The sequence below is a fragment of the Canis lupus genome, chromosome 36 (genome assembly GCF_048164855.1).
Source record: "Canis lupus baileyi chromosome 36, mCanLup2.hap1, whole genome shotgun sequence".
NCBI lineage: Eukaryota > Metazoa > Chordata > Mammalia > Carnivora > Canidae > Canis > Canis lupus.
In genome coordinates, this window is record NC_132873.1 from 27,218,948 (window position 1) to 27,241,812 (window position 22,865).

General features: G+C 36.3%; 1 long non-coding RNA gene across 2 annotated transcripts in view; it reads left to right on the forward strand.

The window, feature by feature from the left end:
- LOC140625560 (uncharacterized) overlaps positions 1-22,865 on the forward strand; it is a 191,706-nt gene that overhangs the window by 131,934 nt on the left and 36,907 nt on the right. For both annotated transcript variants that reach the window (XR_012024913.1, XR_012024914.1), the window contains exon 2: positions 774-825. This is a non-coding gene — a long non-coding RNA (uncharacterized lncRNA). The remainder of the gene's footprint in view (positions 1-773; positions 826-22,865) is intronic.

Here is a 22,865-nt window from a genome sequence, read left to right on the forward strand (position 1 = left end):
TAAAATGTGTTAATATTTTACAAACAAAGTTTGGGAGAATACACATTTGAATATTCCTTTGCTTACCAGAAGGAACAATTTATAGCTCTTTAGCTATAGAAAAGAAATGGCTTTAAATGAAAATTTTGGAAGTAGCCAAATAAAATATTAATTAAACCCCTGTAAGGTAAGGAAAGCCTAAGTCAACTCAGAATCTCCACTCACTGAGGAAAAAAAAAAAAAGTTTTATATCAATGAATTCTTGTAGTTTAATTTTCTAGATTTGAAATTTTCCGTTTCATGATGAAATCTATAAAATAAATTAATAAAATAAAAACTATAAAATAAAAAAACTATAAAATCTATAAAATAGAAATTAAACATAAAAAAACTTGAACTACAAATCCTTCTTATGTCTTATTTATAGACACACAGTAGATATTTCATTTGATTTCTTGACAAAGGTGTAACAAAGAAGGTGTGAAACAATTAGTGGTCACTTTAAAATACCTTTACCTTCACATTGACTTCAATTACTTCCTATTTGAACGACAGTAAAGGAGCCCATAAATTCCTGAGGAATAAAATCCAATGAAATTTATGTTCTTTGGGAGGTGGGTGGGGGGCAGGGGTAATTAGGTGACAAGGAGCACTAAGGAGGGCACTGGGTGTTACACGCAGCTGGTAAATCATTGAACACTGTATCTGAAACTAAGTATGTACTTTATGTTGGCTAATTGAATTTAAATTAAAAAAATTCTGTTCATTAAGAAATATTATTGATCACCTTTTAGGTACAATGAAGTGAAAGTGATTAGCAACTGCTACACATTTTCCTTGTTTACGGTAAGCGGATTTTAAATTTCATTTTTTTCCCAAGTTCTCTAAAGAACCTTCACTGAAATGTTCAAATTATTCTATCAACTAATTGTTCCTCCTCTATTTATTCTAAAAACTGACTTAAATTCATTTTTAATTCAGTTTCCCCATGCATATCACACTGCAAAACAGTGAAAAAGCTCTTTTAAATATGTTAATAGCTAAGAAAGACTTTATGTGTGGTTTTGCCCCTACCCTCATAGGCAGGGCCTCTGTCCTCATGTTTACCCATGTCAGAGAGGCCCCCCCCTCTCCTGAGAGCTGAAATTCAAGTGGACAAATGAGCGACGTTGGCCAGGCAGATATTGTCTCCTGGGAATTTGGTTTGCTGATTGAGAACCTAGTCATTCTCTAATAATATTAAACTTGAGAGAAAATGCAATCCTGAATTTTATTGGAATAGACATTTCCTGATGAGATTACAGAGAAAAGAAATCCAGTTTGCGGAGAGAATGATGTAGATGAGATGAGACATTTCACAGAGAATGTTTGAGAAATTAGATGTCAGGTCCCAGTGGCTTTCCACCCAAAGTATCTCAGCTGGCTCCACTGCATTTCCCACCCATAGCCCTTTTTTTTTTTTTTTTTTTTTTTCCCATGAGATGACAAGGTATCTTTACACACCTTTCCCCTTTGCTTTGCCCCACTGTGTATGTGTGTGTGTGTACGTGTGCACTCATTTTATCTGGTTTCTTCTTTAAGGGTGGCTTGGATTGGTTTCTATTTTTTAAATCTAAAATGTTCTGGGCAGTACAAAAAGAACCCTTGTTGTAGAGCTGAACTCCAAGCCAAAATTGAAGGAATAAGTTAATTTTGTTTGCTTATATTTATAAGATTTTACATTTTCATAAAATGTTGTAATTACTTGAAAATTTTCAGTTTATTGTTCGGAATAGTCTTACAGTTGGAAGTTGTTTTTTAAGAAAGGAATTTCATGAATATGTAATTTAACCTAAATTATTTTTTTTAAAGGACACCTGGGTGGCTCAGTTGCCAGCCTTTGGCTCAGGTCATGATCCTGGAGTCTCAGGATCGAGTTCCACAGCGGGCTCCCCACAGAAAGCCTACTTCTCTCTCTGCCTATGTCTCTGCCTCTCTGTGTGTGTGTCTCTCATGACCAAATAAATAAAATCTTTTTTTTTTTTTTTTTTTTTTAATTTTTTTTTAATTGGTGTTCAATTTACTAACATACAGAATAACACCCAGTGCCCGTCACCCATTCACTCCCACCCCCCGCCCTCCTCCCCTTCCACCACCCCTAGTTCGTTTCCCAGAGTTAGCAGTCTTTACGTTCTGTCTCCCTTTCTGATATTTCCCACACATTTCTTCCCCCTTCCCTTATATTCCCTTTCACTATTATTTATATTCCCCAAATGAATGAGAACATATAATGTTTGTCCTTCTCCGACTGACTTACTTCACTCAGCATAATACCCTCCAGTTCCATCCACGTTGAAGCAAATGGTGGGTATTTGTCATTTCTAATAGCTGAGTAATATTCCATTGTATACATAAACCACATCTTCTTTATCCATTCATCTTTCGTTGGACACCGAGGCTCCTTCCACAGTTTGGCTATCGTGGCCATTGCTGCTATAAACATCGGGGTGCAGGTGTCCCGGCGTTTCATTGCATCTGTATCTTTGGGGTAAATCCCCAGCAGTGCAATTGCTGGGTCGTAGGGCAGGTCTATTTTTAACTGTTTGAGGAACCTCCACACAGTTTTCCAGAGTGGCTGCAGCAGTTCACATTCCCACCAACAGTGTATGAGGGTTCCCTTTTCTCCACATCCTCTCCAACATTTGTTGTTTCCTGCCTTGTTAATTTTCCCCATTCTCACTGGTGTGAGGTGGTATCTCATCGTGGTTTTGATTTGTATTTCCCTGATGGCAAGTGATGCAGAGCATTTTCTCATGTGCATGTTGGCCATGTCTATGTCTTCCTCTGTGAGATTTCTGTTCATGTCTTTTGCCCATTTCATGATTGGATTGTTTGTTTCTTTGGTGTTGAGTTTAAGAAGTTCTTTATAGATCTTGGAAACTAGCCCTTTATCTGATATGTCATTTGCAAATATCTTCTCCCATTCTGTAGGTTGTCTTTGAGTTTTGTTGACTGTATCCTTTGCTGTGCAAAAGCTTCTTATCTTGATGAAGTCCCAATAGTTCATTTTTGCTTTTGTTTCTTTTGCCTTCGTGGATGTATCTTGCAAGAAGTTACTATGGCCGAGTTCAAAAAGGGTGTTGCCTGTGTTCTTCTCTAGGATTTTGATGGAATCTTGTCTCACATTTAGATCTTTCATCCATTTTGAGTTTATCTTTGTGTATGGTGCAAGAGAGTGGTCTAGTTTCATTCTTCTGCATGTGGATGTCCAATTTTCCCAGCACCATTTATTGAAGAGACTGTCTTTCTTCCAATGGATAGTCTTTCCTCCTTTATCGAATATTAGTTGTCCATAAAGTTCAGGGTCCACTTCTGGATTCTCTATTCTGTTCCACTGATCTATGTGTCTGTTTTTGTGCCAGTACCACACTGTCTTGATGACCACAGCTTTGTAGTACAACCTGAAATCTGGCATTGTGATGCCCCCAGATATGGTTTTCTTTTTTAAAATTCCCCTGGCTATTCGGGGTCTTTTCTGATTCCACACAAATCTTAAAAAAATTTGTTCTAACTCTCTGAAGAAAGTCCATGGTATTTTGATAGGGATTGCATTAAACGTGTATATTGCCCTGGGTAACATTGACATTTTCACAATATTAATTCTGCCAATCCATGAGCATGGAATATTTTTCCATCTCTTTGTGTCTTCCTCAATTTCTTTCAGAAGTGTTCTATAGTTTTGAGGGTATAGATCCTTTACATCTTTGGTGAGGTTTATTCCTAGGTATCTTATGCTTTTGGGTGCAATTGTAAATGGGATTGACTCCTTAATTTCTCTTTCTTCAGTCTCATTGTTAGTGTATAGAAATGCCACTGACTTCTGGGCATTGATTTTGTATCCTGCCACGCTACCGAATTGCTGTATGAGTTCTAGCAATCTTGGGGTGGAGACTTTTGGGTTTTCTATGTAGAGTATCATGTCATCGGCGAAGAGGGAGAGTTTGACTTCTTCTTTGCCAATTTGGATGCCTTTAATGTCTTTTTGTTGTCTGATTGCTGAGGCTAGGACTTCCAGTACTATGTTGAATAGCAGTGGTGAGAGTGGACATCCCTGTCTTGTTCCTGATCTTAGGGGAAAGGCTCCCAGTGCTTCCCCATTGAGAATGATATTTGCTGTGGGCTTTTCATAGATGGCTTTTAAGATGTCGAGGAATGTTCCCTCTATCCCTACACTCTGAAGAGTTTTGATCAGGAATGGATGCTGTATTTTGTCAAATGCTTTCTCTGCATCCAATGAGAGGATCATATGGTTCTTGGTTTTTCTCTTGCTGATATGATGAATCACATTGATTGTTTTACGGGTGTTGAACCAGCCTTGTGTCCCAGGGATAAATCCTACTTGGTCATGGTGAATAATTTTCTTAATGTACTGTTGGATCCTATTGGCCAGTATCTTGTTGAGAATTTTTGCATCAATGTTCATCAGGGATATTGGTCTGTAATTCTCCTTTTTGGCGGGGTCTTTGTCTGGCTTTGGAATTAAGGTGATGCTGGCTTCATAGAACGAATTTGGAAGTACTCCATCTCTTTCTATCTTTCCAAACAGCTTTAGGAGAATAGGTATGATTTCTTCTTTAAACGTTTGATAAAATTCTCCTGGGAAGCCATCTGGCCCTGGACTCTTGTGTCTTGGGAGGTTTTTGATGACTGCTTCAATTTCTTCCCTGGTTATTGGCCTGTTCAGGTTTTCTATTTCTTCCTGTTCCAGTTTTGGTAGTTTGTGGCTTTCCAGGAATGCGTCCATTTCTTCTAGATTGCCTAATTTATTGGCGTATAGCTGTTCATAATATGTTTTTAAAATCGTTTGTATTTCCTTGGTGTTGGTAGTGATCTCTCCTTTCTCATTCATGATTTTATTAATTTGAGTCTTCTCTCTCTTCTTTTTAATAAGGCTGGCTAATGGTTTATCTATCTTATTAATTCTTTCAAAGAACCAACTCCTGGTTCTGTTGATCTGTTCCACAGTTCTTCTGGTCTCGATTTCGTTGAGTTCTGCTCGAATCTTTATTAACTCCCTTCTTCTCTTGGGTGTAGGATCTATTTGCTGTTTTTTCTCTAGCTCCTTTATGTGTAAGGTTAGCTTTTGTATTTGAGTTCTTTCCAGTTTTTGAATGGATGCTTGTATTGCGATGTATTTCCCCCTTAGGACTGCTTTTGCTGCATCCCAAAGATTTTGAACGGTTGTATCTTCATTCTCATTAGTTTCCATGAATCTTTTTAATTCTTCCTTAATTTCCTGGTTGACCCTTTTATCTTTTAGCAGGATGGTCCTTAACCTCCATGTGTTTGAGGTCCTTCCAAACTTCTTGTTGTGATTTAGTTCTAATTTCAAGGCATTATGGTCCGAGAATATGCAGGGGACAATCCCAATCTTTTGGTATCGGTTCAGACCCGATTTGTGACCCAATATGTGGTCTATTCTGGAGAAAGTTCCATGTGCGCTTGAGAAGAATGTGTATTCAGTTGAGTTTGGATGTAAAGTTCTGTAGATATCTGTGAAATCCATCTGGTCCAGTGTATCATTTAAAGCTCTCGTTTCTTTGGAGATGTTTTGCTTAGAAGACCTATCGAGTATAGAAAGAGCTAGATTGAAGTCACCAAGTATAAGTGTATTATTATCTAAGTATTTCTTCACTTTGGTTATTAATTGATTGATATATTTGGCAGCTCCCACATTCGGAGCATATATATTGAGGATTGTTAAGTCCTCTTGTTGAATAGATCCTTGAAGTATGATATAGTGTCCCTCTTCATCTCTCACTACAGTCTTTGGGGTAAATTTTAGTTTATCTGATATAAGGATGGCTACCCCTGCTTTCTTTTGAGGACCATTCGAATGGTAAATGGTTCTCCAACCTTTTATTTTCAGGCTGCAGGTGTCCTTCTGTCTAAAATGAGTCTCTTGTAGACAGCAAATAGATGGGTCCTGCTTTTTTATCCAGTCTGAAACCCTGCGCCTTTTGATGGGGTCATTAAGCCCGTTCACATTCAGAGTTACTATTGAGAGATATGAGTTTAGTGTCATCATGATATCTATTCAGTCTTTGTTTTTGTGGACTGTTCCACTGAACTTCCTCTTAAAGGGGAATTTTAAGAGGCCCCCTTAAAATTTCTTGCAGAGCTGGTTTGGAGGTCACATATTCTTTTAGTTGCTGCCTGTCTTGGAAGCTCTTTATCTCTCCTTCCATTTTGAATGAGAGCCTTGCTGGATAAAGTATTCTTGGTTGCATGTTCTTCTCATTTAGGACCCTGAATATATCCTGCCAGCCCTTTCTGGCCTGCCAGGTCTCTGTGGAGAGGTCTGCTGTTACCCTAATACTCCTCCCCATAAAAGTCAGGGATTTCTTGTCTCTTGCTGCTTTAAGGATCTTCTCTTTATCTTTGGAATTTGCAAGCTTCACAATTAAATGTCGAGGTGTTGAACGGTTTTTATTGATTTTAGGGGGGGATCTCTCTATTTCCTGGATCTGAATGCCTGTTTCCCTTCCCAGATTAGGAAAGTTTTCAGCTAGAATTTGTTCAAATACATATTCTGGCCCTCTGTCCCTTTCGGCGCCCTCGGGAACCCCAATTAAACGTAGGTTTTTCTTCCTCAGGCTGTCGTTTATTTCCCTTAATCTATCTTCATGGTCTTTTAATTGTTTGTCTCTTTTTTCCTCAGTTTCCCTCTTTGCTATCAACTTGTCTTCTAGGTCACTCACTCGTTCTTCCACCTCGTTAACCCTCGTCGTTAGGACTTCTAGTTTGGATTGCATCTCATTCAATTGATTTTTAATTTCTGCCTGATTAGCTCTAAATTCTGCAGTCATGAAGTCTCTTGAGTCCTTTATACTTTTTTCTAGAGCCACCAGTAGCTGTATAATAGTGCTTCTGAATTGGCTTTCTGACATTGAATTGTAATCCAGATTTTGTAACTCTGTGGGAGAGAGGACTGTTTCTGAATCTTTCTTTTGAGGTGAGGTTTTCCTTCTAGTCATTTTGCTCAGTGCAGAGTGGCCAAAAGCAAGTTGTATTGGGAAAAAGAGAAAAAGAGAGGAGAGAAAGAAGGAAAGAAAAGACAAGCGAAAAAAAAACGAAAAAAAAAAAGAAGAAAAAGAGAAAGAAAAAGGAAGGAGAAAAAAAGGGGGTGGGGGAAGAAAACAAATCAAAAAGCAAAACAAAACAAAAACAAAAACAAACAAACAAAAAAAGAACCACCGGGGAGTATCTTCTGATTCTGTGTTCTTTAAGTCCCTTGGCTTCTCCTGGAAGTTGTCAGTCTAGCTGGTGTTCTGGGGGAGGGGCCTGTTGTGCTGATTTTCAGGTGTTAGCAGTTGGGGGAGCTGCTCTGCCCCTGCCTGGTGCAGGGCTCAGTGGGGGTTGTTTACCCCGTGAGGCCGCAGGAGGAACAACCCCAGTGGCGGGGCAGCTCTGGAAACCTGGATTCAGCTCCGGCAGGAACTCCGGAGCTCTCCGTCTGCAGGGCCTGGAGGCTCCCGGGCGGGGCCGCTGATCTGCTCAGCTGGGGCAGGAGCGTCCTTGCTGTCCTGGGCCCTCCTGGCCTCTGCCTGTCCCGGGGGGAGGTCGGATCCTGGGTTCTGTCCCAGTGCTCCCGGGCCTGTGTTTTTGGGTTCGTGCTCCCGGCCGTGCAGCCCCCTCCCCGGAGCCGTCGCCCGAGCCCCTCCGAGCTGCTCCGGGTCCCGCCGTGCGCGCTGCAGCCCTTAGGGAGCTCGGCGCACTCTCCTGGGCGCGCAGTTGCTGTTACTGTCCCGGGGAGCCCGAGGGCATCCCCGCCCTCCTGGGTCCTGCTCCACCTCCCTGGAGCCCCTTTCCCCCGGGAAGGTCGGTGCAGCTCCTGCTCCTCCGGGACGGGGCTCTCCTGTCCTGGGGACACTCGCCCCGGCCTCAGCCCGGCTCCTCGCGGGGCCCCTCCCCCTTGGAGGCCTTTGTTTCTTTATTTCTTTTCCCCGTCTTCCTACCTTGATAGAAGCGCGAACTCTCCTCACTGTTGCATTCCAGCTGGTCTCTCTTTAAATCTCAGGCCGAATTCATAGATTTTCAGGATAATTTGAAGGTTTTCTAGGTAGTTTGGTGGAGACAGGTGATTTGGGGACCCTACTCTTCCGCCATCTTGCTCCTCCCCTCATAAAATCTTTAAAAAATTATTTTTTAAGTGTGATTACAAATAAACTAGCTTCCTTGAATATCGTGAGACGTTCGAATAAAATCCCAATAATTGGCTGTGAAATCTGGGTGCATTAGAATGTTATTTGATGCCCATTTCAAAGCTAGAGTCTGTGGCATTGTTGCTAAAAAAATCTTTAAAATAATGGAATTTTCTTAACATTTCCGGAATATCTCTTGATCCCATGCCACATACAGGGAGTATATCTGGGTATATACTTTTGGATTAAGAGCAAAGTCCCTGTATGTTATCAACTCAAAATATAGTTAAATTTATATCTCAGAAACCCATCTCAACTGTTTAAAAATATGGAGGTACATGTGCTTATTTATTCGTGTTGGTTGCCAGATTTCATTCATTAGGATGTCTTATTTAAGAGCTACTAAAAATAACAACAGTTTAGAGTGTAATTTACCAGAAACAAAATTAGTCAAGTCAGTGAAGACAATTAAATAAGACAGTTTAATACTAACTTCATAAATATTTTATTTAGCCCATTACTGATTTCCTCTTTTTGTACTGAAAACAGTACCACCTTTCCTTCTTAAGGTACATTTAATTAACCTAATATAATGTATACTTTGATTAAAGGCTTTTGCCAGTTACCTCTATATTATCATATCAGAAATGATGTCACATGATGTTCTCTCTGTGACTGTATTATGGCAGAAGGTTGGATACTTAATGTTTTCATATTTAGGAGGAGTGACAAGAAGGATCGCATGGCAGCTGAGAACGTGCATTCTTGGTACAGACAACCTAGATTGGGACTCCATATAGGCAGTTTACCAGCTCTGGGCCCCTGGGCAAGATGCTTCACTTCTCTCTGCCTCAGGTTTCCCATCTGCGAAGTAGAGATGATAATCACTGGTAGTTGACACAGGTATCCTAAGTATTAAATGATGGGCGCCTGGGTGGCTCAGCAGGTTAAGCATCTGCCTCAGGCTCAGGTCATGATCCCAAGGTCCTGGGACCGAGCCCCATGTAGAGCTCCCTGCTCAGCGGACAGCCTGCTTCTCCCCCTCCTGCTCCTCCTGCTTGTGCTTTCTCTCTCTTTCTGTCAAATAAATAAATAAAATATTTTAAAAATGTTAAATCAGAATACCTGGGTGGCTTAGGAGTTGAGCATCTGCCTTTGGCTCAGGGGGTGACCCTGGGGCCTGGGGATTGAGTCCCACATTGGGCTCCCTGCATGGAGACTGCTTCTCCTCTTGCTTGTGTCTCTGCCTCTCTCTGTGTGTCTCTTAAAAATAAATAAATAAATAAATAAATAAATAAATAAATAAATAAATACCTTTAAGAAAAAGAAAAAAAAAAAACAATAATTAGAACAGAATCTGGTACAACTAACATAAATAAGTATTTGCTATTGTTTGTACGTGTCTTGGAGTCACAAAATGTGTCTCGTGTTGCATGTGTTTTTTTTTTTTTTAATTGAAAATCAAACAGTGTTTTGGAGAGTTGAAGCTGAAGTAAATGCATATTCTTGAACATGCACACATCTCTCTGCTACACTTGTACTATGTGGGTTGTCTGAATAGAGTCAGGGTTGAACTGGATTCGAAATCTGTTTATCTGCATTGTACCAAAGCTTGAAATTCTCATAATATTATCCTGTTTTCAGAGTATGTGACTTAGTTTGTCAGAGGATTTTTCTCAATTTCTACTCCTTGCTTGTCTCTGATTCCTATTGTGTAGCTGCTCCCCACAGATTATCTATTTCTTATTGGTTCTTCCTGCTGAATTTCTGGTTAGTTTTACGTGAGTTTTATTATTTTGGCCATACTTTTCTGTGCGTGGCATAACTTTTGAGACTAGGGGAAAAAAACTTCAAATGGTAGTATTTGAAATATATCATTTGGCTGTGTAAATGGCTGTGTAAATGGGTCAATAATGATGTTGCCATTGCTATCAAATAAGGTTTTAGTGAATTATCTTTTACAGAGGATATGAATTGAACGATATTAAGGTAATGTATATCATTGTTTTATCAACTAAAACATTTAATAAATATGTCATTATGATCGATACTGATGAAAATGAAAGATATACTTTTCAAATAATGCTTATTAATTTTTTGACATTCGTTTTTTGTGTTTGTTATTCAGTTTTTCTCTTGGATAGTTCAGTATAATAAAGAAAATGGTACTTTTATTGAACAACAAACATTTACAGTCCTTTGGATTGTCATTCTGAACCTAAACATCCATTTTATGTCACTGTAATTTTAGCTGGAGAAGGATAATACTACTGTTATTAATGTGATGTGTAGTACGATGTATTGTTTAGAAAATTATTGAGCCCATAAAAATCTCAATTTTAACAGGCAGTTTTTACACAGACTACCTCTTTATCAGGGGGTTATAAACAGACCACAAAACCCAAGAAGTGCTCTTGGGCTAAGTACATTTTTTTTCCTATTTATAGCCTAGCTACATTCCTTTTTGTTATTACCTATTTCTGTAATACAAACTGCTACCAAACATTTTTTGGGCTTTCTTCCAGAATTGAGATAGTTAGGTCATTAATTTGTTGGTCTTTGCAGTTTATTTTTAAATGGCTTTTCTCAGCATATCCTTAACCCGGTGAGAATTCATCTTTTACTACGAGACCTGCACAGTTTTGTCTCAACCACCCACCCCCCTGGGGAGCTGTGTTCTGGGCAGGCATCTCCATAAGACTTAAGCACTGCAGCCTTTTTCTTCTTTATGTAGTATATTTCATCCAATACCTCCTACTAAGTTGTTGAGTTCATTTCCAAGTATTAACTTCTTCAATAAAATATATTTCCCTTCTGAACAGTATCACCAAAGAGAAAACATATTCTTTCCAGATACTATTTTTTAATTTAGGTTTCTAGTCTGAAGCAGTTCATTAATTTTCTTTTGCTTTAGTTTACTTACCTGTAAACTGAAAGATTTGGATGAGAATGCTTCAAGGGTGCATTAATCAAAACTGGAGCTAGTTTTCAGGGCTTTTTACTTGGGATCTGAAGTTAGAGTTCCTATGATTAATACTCCCCTTTCAAAATTTTCATTGATTAGGTATTGCTTCAACTTTCAGACATGTTGAATTGGTACATCTAGGAATTTCCAAAATTGGCTTACCGATAAATTTAACTATTATACTGAAGAGATAAACTAACACAAACTCATGGAATACTAGAAACACACACACATATTCATGCCTAGTGGCCTTACCGATGACTCATCTCTGAAGGAAATATTCAAAATAGATTTTATATATTTAACATGCACCAATTTTGGTATTACCACAAACATTGCAGAAGCTATAAGAGAAGATATATGTATTACATTCCCGCATGTCATATCAAAGGCAGATTATTTTATAACAAGAAAACATTGTGATGCATTAGTATTAGAAGTATCACAATAAATATTAAGTGAAATATATCACAGGCTCCCCACTTTCTCTCTCTCTCCTCCCTGCTTATGCTTTCTGTTGCCATCTCTGTCTCACTCTCGGATAAATAAAATCTTTAAAAAAAGAATGCCATTAACCAAGTTGATTTACATAAATTAGAATCACTCAATAAATCTAAATTTGCTTATTATATCAATTTTTAAAATATTTTATCTAATTAATAGTGTAGGCTCATGCATTAGTTAGAACACTAATCCAGTGTATTTCTATTAGATATCTATATTCAAATCCAGAAAGTCTGCATCAGTTGTGAGCTTGCTTAATCATTTATTCAGAATTTCTCTAAATGTCTAGTTGGAATGCATTGAGGTGATTTTCCAATATATATCAATGTTGGAGTGAATACTGAATATTCATAATATATTTCATGATAAATTATCACTTTTTTCTTAGAAGTGTTATTTTTAATATACAACTAGCTTTAATTCAATATATTTTTTACCTCACATTTTTGTTCTAATAAAATTTATTCTATTCACTTTTATTCAGTTCCTCTCGAATTGAATTTGTGTTTACCTGGATGTATTGGTGCCCATTTTCATTATAGTGTTTTTTATTGCTTGTTTGTTTATTTTGGGATTTGGGCAAAGTTAGGCGAGCCTAATTGAAAGGATTGAGGAGTTCACATGTGCTTTCGTGGTCAAGTCCATAATGCCTTGACACATTTTACTGCCTTGAACTTATTCTTTTTGTTCATTTTATGTGAATTTTCTTATTATTGTCATAGAGTGGACTGAAGCAAGCCAATCTGCCACAGCCAGAAGCTGAAATCGACATTTTATTGTACTTTACTTCTATTTTCTGCATAAAAATGTCCTCCATTCACCACCCAATTTATTCCAATGTATTTTGTTAAGTGATACCTACTCCTTGAAATTGATTTTCTGTTTTTTTTTCATAATAAATTAGCTTTGCCATAGAGTTGCCATAATTAAGACAATGGGTTACTGAGTCAGACTCAAGTTCAAATCCTGATTTGGCCACTCTTGCCTTTGTGATCTTTGAATTATTTAACCTATCCGTTTTCATATTTCTGAAATGTGTAATGGATGTAATAACTATATCAATCCCCTGGCTTCTTGTGAATATTAAATAACTGAATGAGTGAAGTTTTTCTGGTACTTAGTAACTTTTAAATGTATTTTAACTAGTATCATGTATATATTTCATAAGCCTTCCCACTTATTCAATAAAATATAGATCACATGGATGATATTTAACATGATGTTTCCCAATTCTCTACTATGAATAATAATTTGGAAATTTGAAGACTTCTGGCAGAAGTCTAATTTGAGAAGTATGATCATTTTTCATTCTATTTTTTTAAAATATATCTTAGTACTCTTAGAACTGTGTGCAAAAGAGAGCATCATCTTATTTTTAACCATTATTAGTATTTACCACTTTACACAAAAATAGAAAGAGAAAAAGGTCAACATAGTTGTAATGTCACTCCCTTAAAGATTGCACAAGTTTCATACATTACAATCAAAGTAACTATGCTCTTTAATACTTACATAGTAAGTGTAAGTATTAAACTTACACTTTTAATACTTACTTTAAATACACTTTTTGCAGTATTCATTAAAGACAACATAGAAACATAAACCTGTTTAAATGTTGGCTTACCTGGCTGGCTCAGTCAGTAAAACATACAACTCTTGATCTCACAGTCATGAGTTTAAGCCCCACTTTGAGTGTGGAGCCTACTTGAAATAAAAATTACACACAGACACACAAAATGTTTAAAGATTATACTCATGATATTTATAGAAAATATTTTTTCTCTCCCTTTCTCTTCCTTCTTTACATCTTTTTAAGGTAATAAGATAATAATTCTCTTAATAAAATACTGTGAAGCTCTTTCTATTTATGACCAATAATGTAATCTATCTTCATTTAGACTATTTCTTTTTTGTGATTGTGGCTGCTATTTTATTTATTTATTTATTTTTTTATTTTTTTAAATTTTTATTTATTTATGATAGTCACAGAGAGAAAGACAGAGAGGCAGAGATACAGGCAGAGGGAGAAGCAGGCTCCATGCACCAGGAGCCCAATGTGGGATTCGATCCCAGGTCTCCAGGATCGCGCCCTGGGCCAAAGGCAGGCGCTAAACCGGTGTACCACCCAGGGATCCCTGTGGCTGCTATTTTAAAGAGAACTCGGAAGGAGATAAATCCATGCATATTTGTAATGATATGCCTATTACATATTGCCACAAATGGAAGGTTATAAGGTATTTACATTTTAAGTGCTTTAATACAAGTGGCCAAATTACTATCTAGAATTGTTATAAGGATCTTTCTATCAGTAATGCATACGTGTCTCTTTCCCCATGCCTTCCTCCATACTGACAATCATTTCCTCTTTAACCCTCCTCCTGATATATAAAAATATGTTCCAATGCTTTAATACACATTTCTATAAAGATAAGTTAGTTTAGAAAGGTTTTTATTTTTTTTTAATTTACTTATTTCTTCTTTTTGTTTTAATTGCTTATTCATGTTCTCCATTTTTCTTTCAATTTTTCATTTGGTTTCTAAAATTTCCTGATACGTGAAAGAAAATATTTTATATACTGTCATGTAAGTATATGTTCTAGTTTGCAATTTTCTATTTGTGTCATATATAAACACTGTATTTTTGTTTGTTTGTTTGTTTATTTATTTATTTATTTAAAAGAGTGAGAGAGAGATCATGAGCAGTGGGAAGGGCAGAGGGAGAAACAGACTGACTCCCTACTGAGCAGGGAGCCTAATACTGGACTCCATTCCATGATCCTGGGATCATGACCTGAGCTGAAGGCAGACACTTAACTGACTGAACCATACAGGTACCCAAATGCTGTATTTTTATGAGCCTAACTCATAAATATGATATGAATCAATTTTTGTTTCTAATTTTTGTACCATGACTTAAGTTATTTTACATGCATATTGTGTACTAGTATTCATTAAATATACAGAGTATTGAGTATTCAGCACAGACACTGAGACATAATGTGGAAAGTCAAGACTGTAAAGTTTCTCATAAACAGAAGTATAGAAAAAATATATACATACAGATGAAGTAAAACTGACAGTAGGTAACATTCTGTAGGAAGCCTCTCATGATTTTCTACATTTATTCCATTCTGTTAGCATACATGAGCCATTGCTTGGGCCTGACCAGATTGTTCTTTGCCTGTATGCAAAGCAATAATGTCTGTGAATTATATTATCAAGAGAGTTCAAGTTTTTGATAGGTAATTTTACACAACATAAATATTGTAATTACTGATTTTGGATTGTTATTGCCATTGCTTAATATTATACTTATATTTTCATATATGCATTTATCTCTGTAAATTTGTCAGAAAGGATGTCTATGTCAGACTACTTATACACACACAAAAAATATAAAACACAATCACTTGTACGTTAAAGTTACAATTACCAAATTACTGCTGCTGGTGTCTTAAAAGTTACAATTTAAACACTCAATATTGAAAACAAAAAATATAGATTTGTTCTTTATACAGAGTATAAATTATATTACACCTAAAAATAATTTTGTTTGCAATTCTCAAAATCATCACCTATAAGTTATATTTACAGGTTGAACACCTATAATTTTTAGAAAATACTTGCTTTTTATACTAAACTCAACAAATAGTATATCTGAATACATAATGTATTAAAATGAAACAGGATCATAATACAAATAAATCAAGATACATACTTTGAAAGATATTTTTTAAAGTAGTTTATAAAAGCAATTAGATTTTTCTAGACTTAAAATATTTCCATTCTTGGCCCACTAAACTTATACTCTGCAACTATATTTAACTTGCCATACAATTCCTCTCTACTATACACAAGCTACTTTTACTTAAATAATTTTTAACGTATAATCAGTTTTACATAAACGAAAAACCCACTGAAAATGCATAAACTACAAACCATACAACTTCATTAATTTGATAAAATTATTACCATAACCCAGCCAAGTTAAGAGACACACACAAATTCTAGCACAGCAAATGCTCAATCCTAACCCCTTTCCAATGGATAAGTTTCTTCCTTTTCAGAGAGCAGCATAACTTTCGCTTTTCTGGCATTCGATTTCTTGTTTTTACCTTAACTAGATATTTGGTACCAAAAATATTGAAAGGTTACAGAAACTAGAAGGAGAGAATACCTTAATGTCAATCTTCTTGAGAAGAAAAACGGCCTTTAATCAAGGGAAACAGTTATCCCAAGGATACTTCCTCACAAATAAAAATCTAAAGGAAGAAATATTGATGCCATAATACCTCTCTCCAATCTTGTAGCAAACCTCCTCATTCACAACTTCTATCCAAAAGCTAGAAGGCAAAGGAATCTGTTGATATCATCCATGTAGGATAGAAAAACAAAAACTTAACAGACATAAAAACTATTAAAGAAATCCCATCCAAAGCAAACTCTTAAATTACCATAGACCCTATGGATTAAATATGTTTTTTTGTAAAGTAAATTAATCATTTGGCAAATATAATCCTTAAGAAATAGTGTTCAGCCAAACTTTTGCAGCCTGCTTTTCAGAAATAGCAAATTTCCTAGAAGCAATATATACTTAGGGAACATGTAGAAGAGAAATGATGTTTGGCAAGCAGCACTTCAGCTCTTGATCACAGCCACTGAAAAGAATGAGATTTAAATCATCCAAAATGCAAACACAGAAAGATCTGTGAATAGTTGAGCTCTAAGTGATAAAAAAATATATTGAATTAAAAGTAGAATTGAAAAATAGATCCCAGAGATGATTCATTTAAAAACACTAATTAATAAGCATAAATTTAGGCGATCATCACAAAGACAATAAAAATAGGCAAAATGACCCAAAACTATATGTGAAAATTATATATATATTTTATATATATATTTTCTATATATATATAAAATATATAGCCATACATACAAAGCAAATAAAATAATTATATGCAATTGGTGTTTTCAGCTTTATGGAAATTATTTTTAAATCTTTAATGAAAATATATTAACAAATACAATCATCAGATACCAGGAGATAAAGCAATTTAAAATTATGTTAAAGGATAATAGAAAAGTATTGAATTATTTTTCTTCATTAAAGCACCAGGCATGACTATTTTCATAGATGTATTCAGTGATATATTTGAGTAAACTCTAATTCTAATGGTATTTAAATTCCTCAAGAAGATATAAAAGGAGAGATTTTTGTTATCTTGGTGTAATCAGAATAACTTATAAGAAATCTTTACAAAAACAAAACAGTGAAAAATACAGACCAGATCATTCTAGAATTGGTGCAAAATATCTTAAATAAAATTTAATTTAGCTATAAAGACTTAAAATATTTAAATCTGATCAGGTGAAGTTTATCCCAAGATAGAAAATTCCTCAAAATTAGGAAATCTTTTTTTATGTAGCTAATCAAAGTAATAAGTCTGTGAGGGATAATGTGGTTGTCTACTTAGATTTAAAAATTTATAATGGGCTCCTGGGTGGCTCAGTGGTTGAGCATCTACCTTGGCTCAGGTCATGATCCTGGGGTCCTGGGATGAGTACTGCATCAGGCTTGCCACAGGGAACCTGCTTCTCCTTCTGCCTAGGTATCTGCCTCTTTCTCTGTGTGTCTTATGAATAAATTAATAGAATCTTTAAAAATAAAATGAAATCCAGTAACTATTCCATTTAAAAACAAGAAGTTTTTATAAAAATAAAGCAGAACTTGAAAGATACTTTATTTACATAAGGAAAAGGAGGAAGGGAAACTCCTTAAATATTTATTCCCTAAACAAAACATATTATTTTTTATTTTCCAGCTTCTCAATCTTAAGCATAATTTTAAGGGTTAACACAGTGTCAATGATATTTAAAAAGATAAAATCTCTAATTAGCAAATCTATTATTTCCATTTCCATTTTCTATCAGTGTTTCCCTGTTGGCATTGACTGAAATGCCATGAAATGTTGGCATTTATTGAAATGCCAAAGGCATTAATTGAAAAAGTCAATCTTCCTACATAACCTTAGAGAATTGGAAGGTAAAATGTTCTAAAAAAAAAAAAAAAAGCATTGTGAATATAACTCATTTTTTCTTTATTACTTTATTAAAATATTAAACATGAATAAATGGCCACCTTTATTTATAAACATAGAAACAGTATAAATTATTAGTTTCATGTAATTGACTTGTATTTATTTAGTATCTAGAGAGAAGTTCTGGCCTTACTAGAACTATTATTCTAATAAGAAGGCAGGGGGAACTGCAGGAAGTATTATTTTAGATAAATTGATCTGGGCAGGTGTTGGAGGAGGTAATTGAGAAGATGTAACCTCTGGTTAATTCAAGACCTGGGCAACTAAAGGTTCCTCCTCCACCCCGTCCTTGGAATTAAAGTTCCACCCACTGTTTCCACAGTGGGAGCTCTTTCAAGAAGGCAACCGTGAGAGAGTAGAGTGATGTTGAGATCATCTGGATGATGTACTTGACTGAACCCAGTCAAGCCTCAGTAAAATCCTTTACTGTGGAGGCTGTGGAGATCTACTTGTCTTGTAGTTGCCAACACCAGCCTTGTACAGAAACTCCCCTGCTTATTAAAACTGCCACTTTCCAATCGAGAGTGGTCTGTCTTGTTGTTCCATCTCTCCTTACCTTTGGTATTTGGGGAACCAGTTTGTAAACCAACAGGTTTCTTCAAAGATATATTTTTTTGTGGGGTGGGGGAGAAGAAGAAGCGAAACCAGAACATAGATTGAAGGAAAGAGCTTCCTGAGGGGAAAATTAAAAATGTATTTGGAATAAAGGGAAGAGCTTGGCAAAATTGTACTTGGAAATTTTAACTAATAGCAAGAAAGCTAATACTGCAGGAGCACGCAGTTTAAGTCAGCTATTCAGGGGTCAATTGATACAGAGTTCATTATACCAAGGTTAAATGTATTTGTATTTATTCCAAATGTAATAGGTCCAAATGTATTGGGGGTGACTAAAGATGTAAACAACACAATTTTATTGGCATTTTAAAAAGATCATCAAGATGCAATATGGACTATTGATTTTGAGGAGCAAAATTAGAACCATGGGAAACAGTTGGATTTTTCTGAATTCTGAGTGAAAGAGAACAATGGCTGAAGGTGGATGTGGTCATGCAAAGCAGCTGGATGTAACTTTTATCTTAAAGAAACTAAAGGATGTATTTAAAGAATAGTTATGGGGATAAGAAAAAAGACAACCTAATCAGCTAAATGAATGCTGATGCTATTTCTTGAAATGTAGGTAACAAAGGGAGAAAGACATTTCTGCAAGACATTAAAAAAATAATTTTGGACACATGGAATTTGAGATACCTGAAGTCAGTATTAACAAGGTAGCTTGATAAATGATCTTATGCTTCAGGGGAACTCAGTTCTGGTTAACATATCACAAAAATTAAGACCTATTGAAGATTTTTCTGAATGACATTCCAGAATGACATTTCATGCAAAAATAACACTATGTTCGGCTTATAATTAAGGGTCTCTAGAATTATACTTAATTTGAACTAAACCAGAATGGTGAATTTAACATTGATTAATAAGTTGTAGATAGGCCTAGGTATGGATCATGATTCAGTTTGGAATATGGCTGAAAGTACAAGGAATGAGGGATAAACATTTGTTTTTTGTTTCTTTTGTTGTTCAGAGACCAGGAAAGAGTTCTCATTAATGGCAATGAACGAATAGAAGAAATTAAACATTTTTAAAAAAGATTTTATTTATTCATTCATTCGAGACATGCAGAGAGAGGCAGAGACATAGGCAGAGGGAGGAGCAGGCTCCTTGCAGGGAGCCCGATGTGGGACTCCATCCTTGGAACCCGGGATCATGCCCTGAGCTGAAGGCAGATGCTCAACTGCTGAGCCCCCCAGGTGTCCCAAGAAATTAATCATGTTTAAGCCATTCTTTTTAACTATTAACATAAAAATCACTGAAAAATTGAAATGTCAGTAGTTTAAGGAAATAATGTGACAAAATAAGAACAGTACTTATGTTAATAACACAAGGCTCAGTCTTCCCTTTTACATCCTTTTGGTAAGTGATGTTTTATTTGATGTTTTACTTTTTTGGTTGTTATTGTTTTTAGCTGTGACATATAGTTATTTTATGTGCCATGCTACTCAATTCTAATGATTTTTTTAAAGATTTTTTATTTATTCATTCATAGACACAGAGAGAGAGGCAGAGACACAGGCAGAGGGAGAGGGAGACACAGGCTCCAATCAGGGAGCCCAATGTGGGACCTGATCCTGGGTCTCCAGGATCACACCCCAGGCTACAGGCGGGGCCAAACCGCTGTGCCACCGGGGCTGCCCAATTCTAATGATTTTTACAGACAAAGATTTGGGGGCACAGAAAGGTTAAATGACTCATCCAGAATCACATAATGGATTAGTGATGGAGCCAGAATTTAAACTGGAAGTAGCCAGGCTCCATTTTATGCTCTGATTTCTATGTGATCTTGGCTCTGTGTTCTTATGTAATTCTTATATATTTTATTATAAAACACAGTACTTTGCTTTATACTGGATCATGTTTCTATTGTTAGACTATAAGTCACTTTGATCATGGTTTTACCCACTTATATAATCCTAGTATCCGTCCAGCATCCCAAATAGATTAGATGAAAAATAAAAAAAGATCACTGAAAGAATGTTTATATTCCAGAGTCATGAGAATTACACCATGCATATTTAATAAATGACTTACTTTGAGAATTGTAGAGAACTATAATCTTAGATATAAGAAAGGAAAAAAGAATTTACAGCTTGGAAACTAAATGATAAAAGAGTAATAACATCATATTTTTAAAATCTGAATTTTACTTTTTGTGTTGGCAAAGCCAAAGCTAGTTAAAAGTTTAGAGATTTGTAATCCTGCCTTTAGAGTACACAATTAAGTTTACAATATTACCTTTAAGAGCAGACCATATGCATATAATCAATGAACACCTCGGTAACTTCAACTTGGTATGGAGTTTCAAATTTCAGGATGCTTTTAGATTTTACTGAAATCTATTTCCTGAATGGAGCATCTTCTATGTTCCCAAATGGACTTACTCTTCCCTTTAATTTTTCAATCAAGATTTTATAGAATGCTTCTTTAATAATCTTTTTGAAGAGTTAAGAGTGCAGAGAGAGGAGGACCTTATGCTTTCCTCATCCCTTAAACACAGCTAGATAGTTATCAAATCATTCTGATCAACCAGAAAATTGATCTGATGACTGAGAGAACAAATTGCACAACTAGAGAGAGAGAAAGAGTCACATTGTGGAAGGTAGGAGGTGTGGGATGTGATTTGGGGGAGAAAAGAATCACAGGTGCTGTGGAGAAGAAGGAGCCTGGTCACCAAGAGTCGAGAGAGAAAGAGAGAGAGAAAAAACAGCATGCAGGGGATTGCATAAGAAAAACACTTCCCCAAAATGATTGACTGAAAAAACAAAAGGCACTGATCATTGCAAGTTTTTTTTTTTTTTTTTTAAAGTAGCAAAGCTGAAAGTCTGAAGTTTTAGGATCCACACCATTGTCAAGTGGAGCCTGGTAGGTGTAGAAGTGCTTTTGGAGGAGAAGGAGGGCAGATGCTCAGGAGTGGACAGTATGCTCTGAGGATTCCTTGGGTCATGCTGGAAGAACCAGTTCCTCTTCAAGCAGTGCATTTGTTAAAGGCAGCACTGGGGACAAAAATGATAGTGGTGACAATGACCTGCCCCAATTAGTGAGGACAGAGACACCTGCCTAGGGATAGCTGACCTGGATGCTGTTTTTTTTTTTTTTTTTCCTGTGCTTTACCATACATTCCAACTCCCTACATGTTCTATGACTGCTTTTCTGGAACAAACTAGTATCAGCTGCAGCATGGTGAGACGATCCCCCAGAGGATCAGTGCAGGTCCATGCCACACAGGGTCTCTAAAATTTGGAGTTTTGAAACCTCTGATGCCTGAGATAAAACACAGGAGCACTGCACTCACTGCTGGATGGGCAAATAGTTCTGTTGAAGACAGGGTGAAAGCAAGAATGTCACAGGGGCTTGGAACACAAGATGGGCAATTGTTCACTCTTTTGTGAGGACTACCTGAACTACCCGAATACCAGTAAGTGTGAACTGTCCTCTTCTTAGAAGAGAGCTAGCTGACTCAATTTTTCACCTCTCCCATCTGCACTGATGAACTTCAGTGCCTGATACAGTGCACCCAGTAAAGACTTGAGTTTCTAACACCAAACCCTACCTCATTGTACTATGCAGATACCTTTTTTAATAGGACAAGTGTGACTGAGAGCTAGAGCAGCAACAAGCCCCCTATCCCCCCAAAGACCAGCACAATTTCCACTGCATGCACCAGATCTATTGATCAAGAATGTGGTGAAGCTTCAGCTCTAGTGGAAATAGGACCAGGCACAAACTTTCCTAAAAAGACAGAGATCTAAACTAAATGTTAAGATGGAGGAATTCATCCCAAAAGAAAGAACAAGGAAATGTCATGGCCACGAGCTAATCAAAATAGATAAAAGTAATATGCCTGATCCAGTATTTAAAAAAAAAACAGTCATAAAGATACTAGCTGGGCTTGATAAAAGCATAGAAGACACCACAGAGACCTTTACTCCAGAGATTAAAAAAAAAAAAAAAAAACTAACTAAAAACTAGTCAGGCTGAAATATAAAATGCAGATACAATGCAGAAATATAAAATCCTAGATACAAAATTGAATGGATGTAATGACCACAGGATAGAAGAAACAGAGGAATGAATAAGTGGTATCAAAGACTAAAATTATGGAAAATAATGAAGCTGGAAAAAAGAGGTAAAGAACAATATTGGATCATGAATGTAGACTTAGGGAACTCAGAGATTCCATAAGCATAATCACATTTGTATTATAGGAGTCCCAGAAGAAGAAGAGAAGGAAAAAAAAAGGGCAAAAGGTTTACTTAAGCAAATTATAGCTGAAAACTTCTCTAAACTGGGGAAGGAGACAGACATGCAAATCCAGGAGGCACAGAGACTCCCATCAAAATCAACAAAAGCAGGCAACACCAAGACATATCTCAGTCAGAATTTCCTTAATACAGAGATAAGGAAAGAATCCTGAAAGCAGCAAGGGAAAATAAGTCCCTAGCCTAACAGGGAAGACAAAACAGGTAAGTAACAGATTTATCCACAGAAATGTGGTAGGCCAGAAGAGAGTGGCATAAA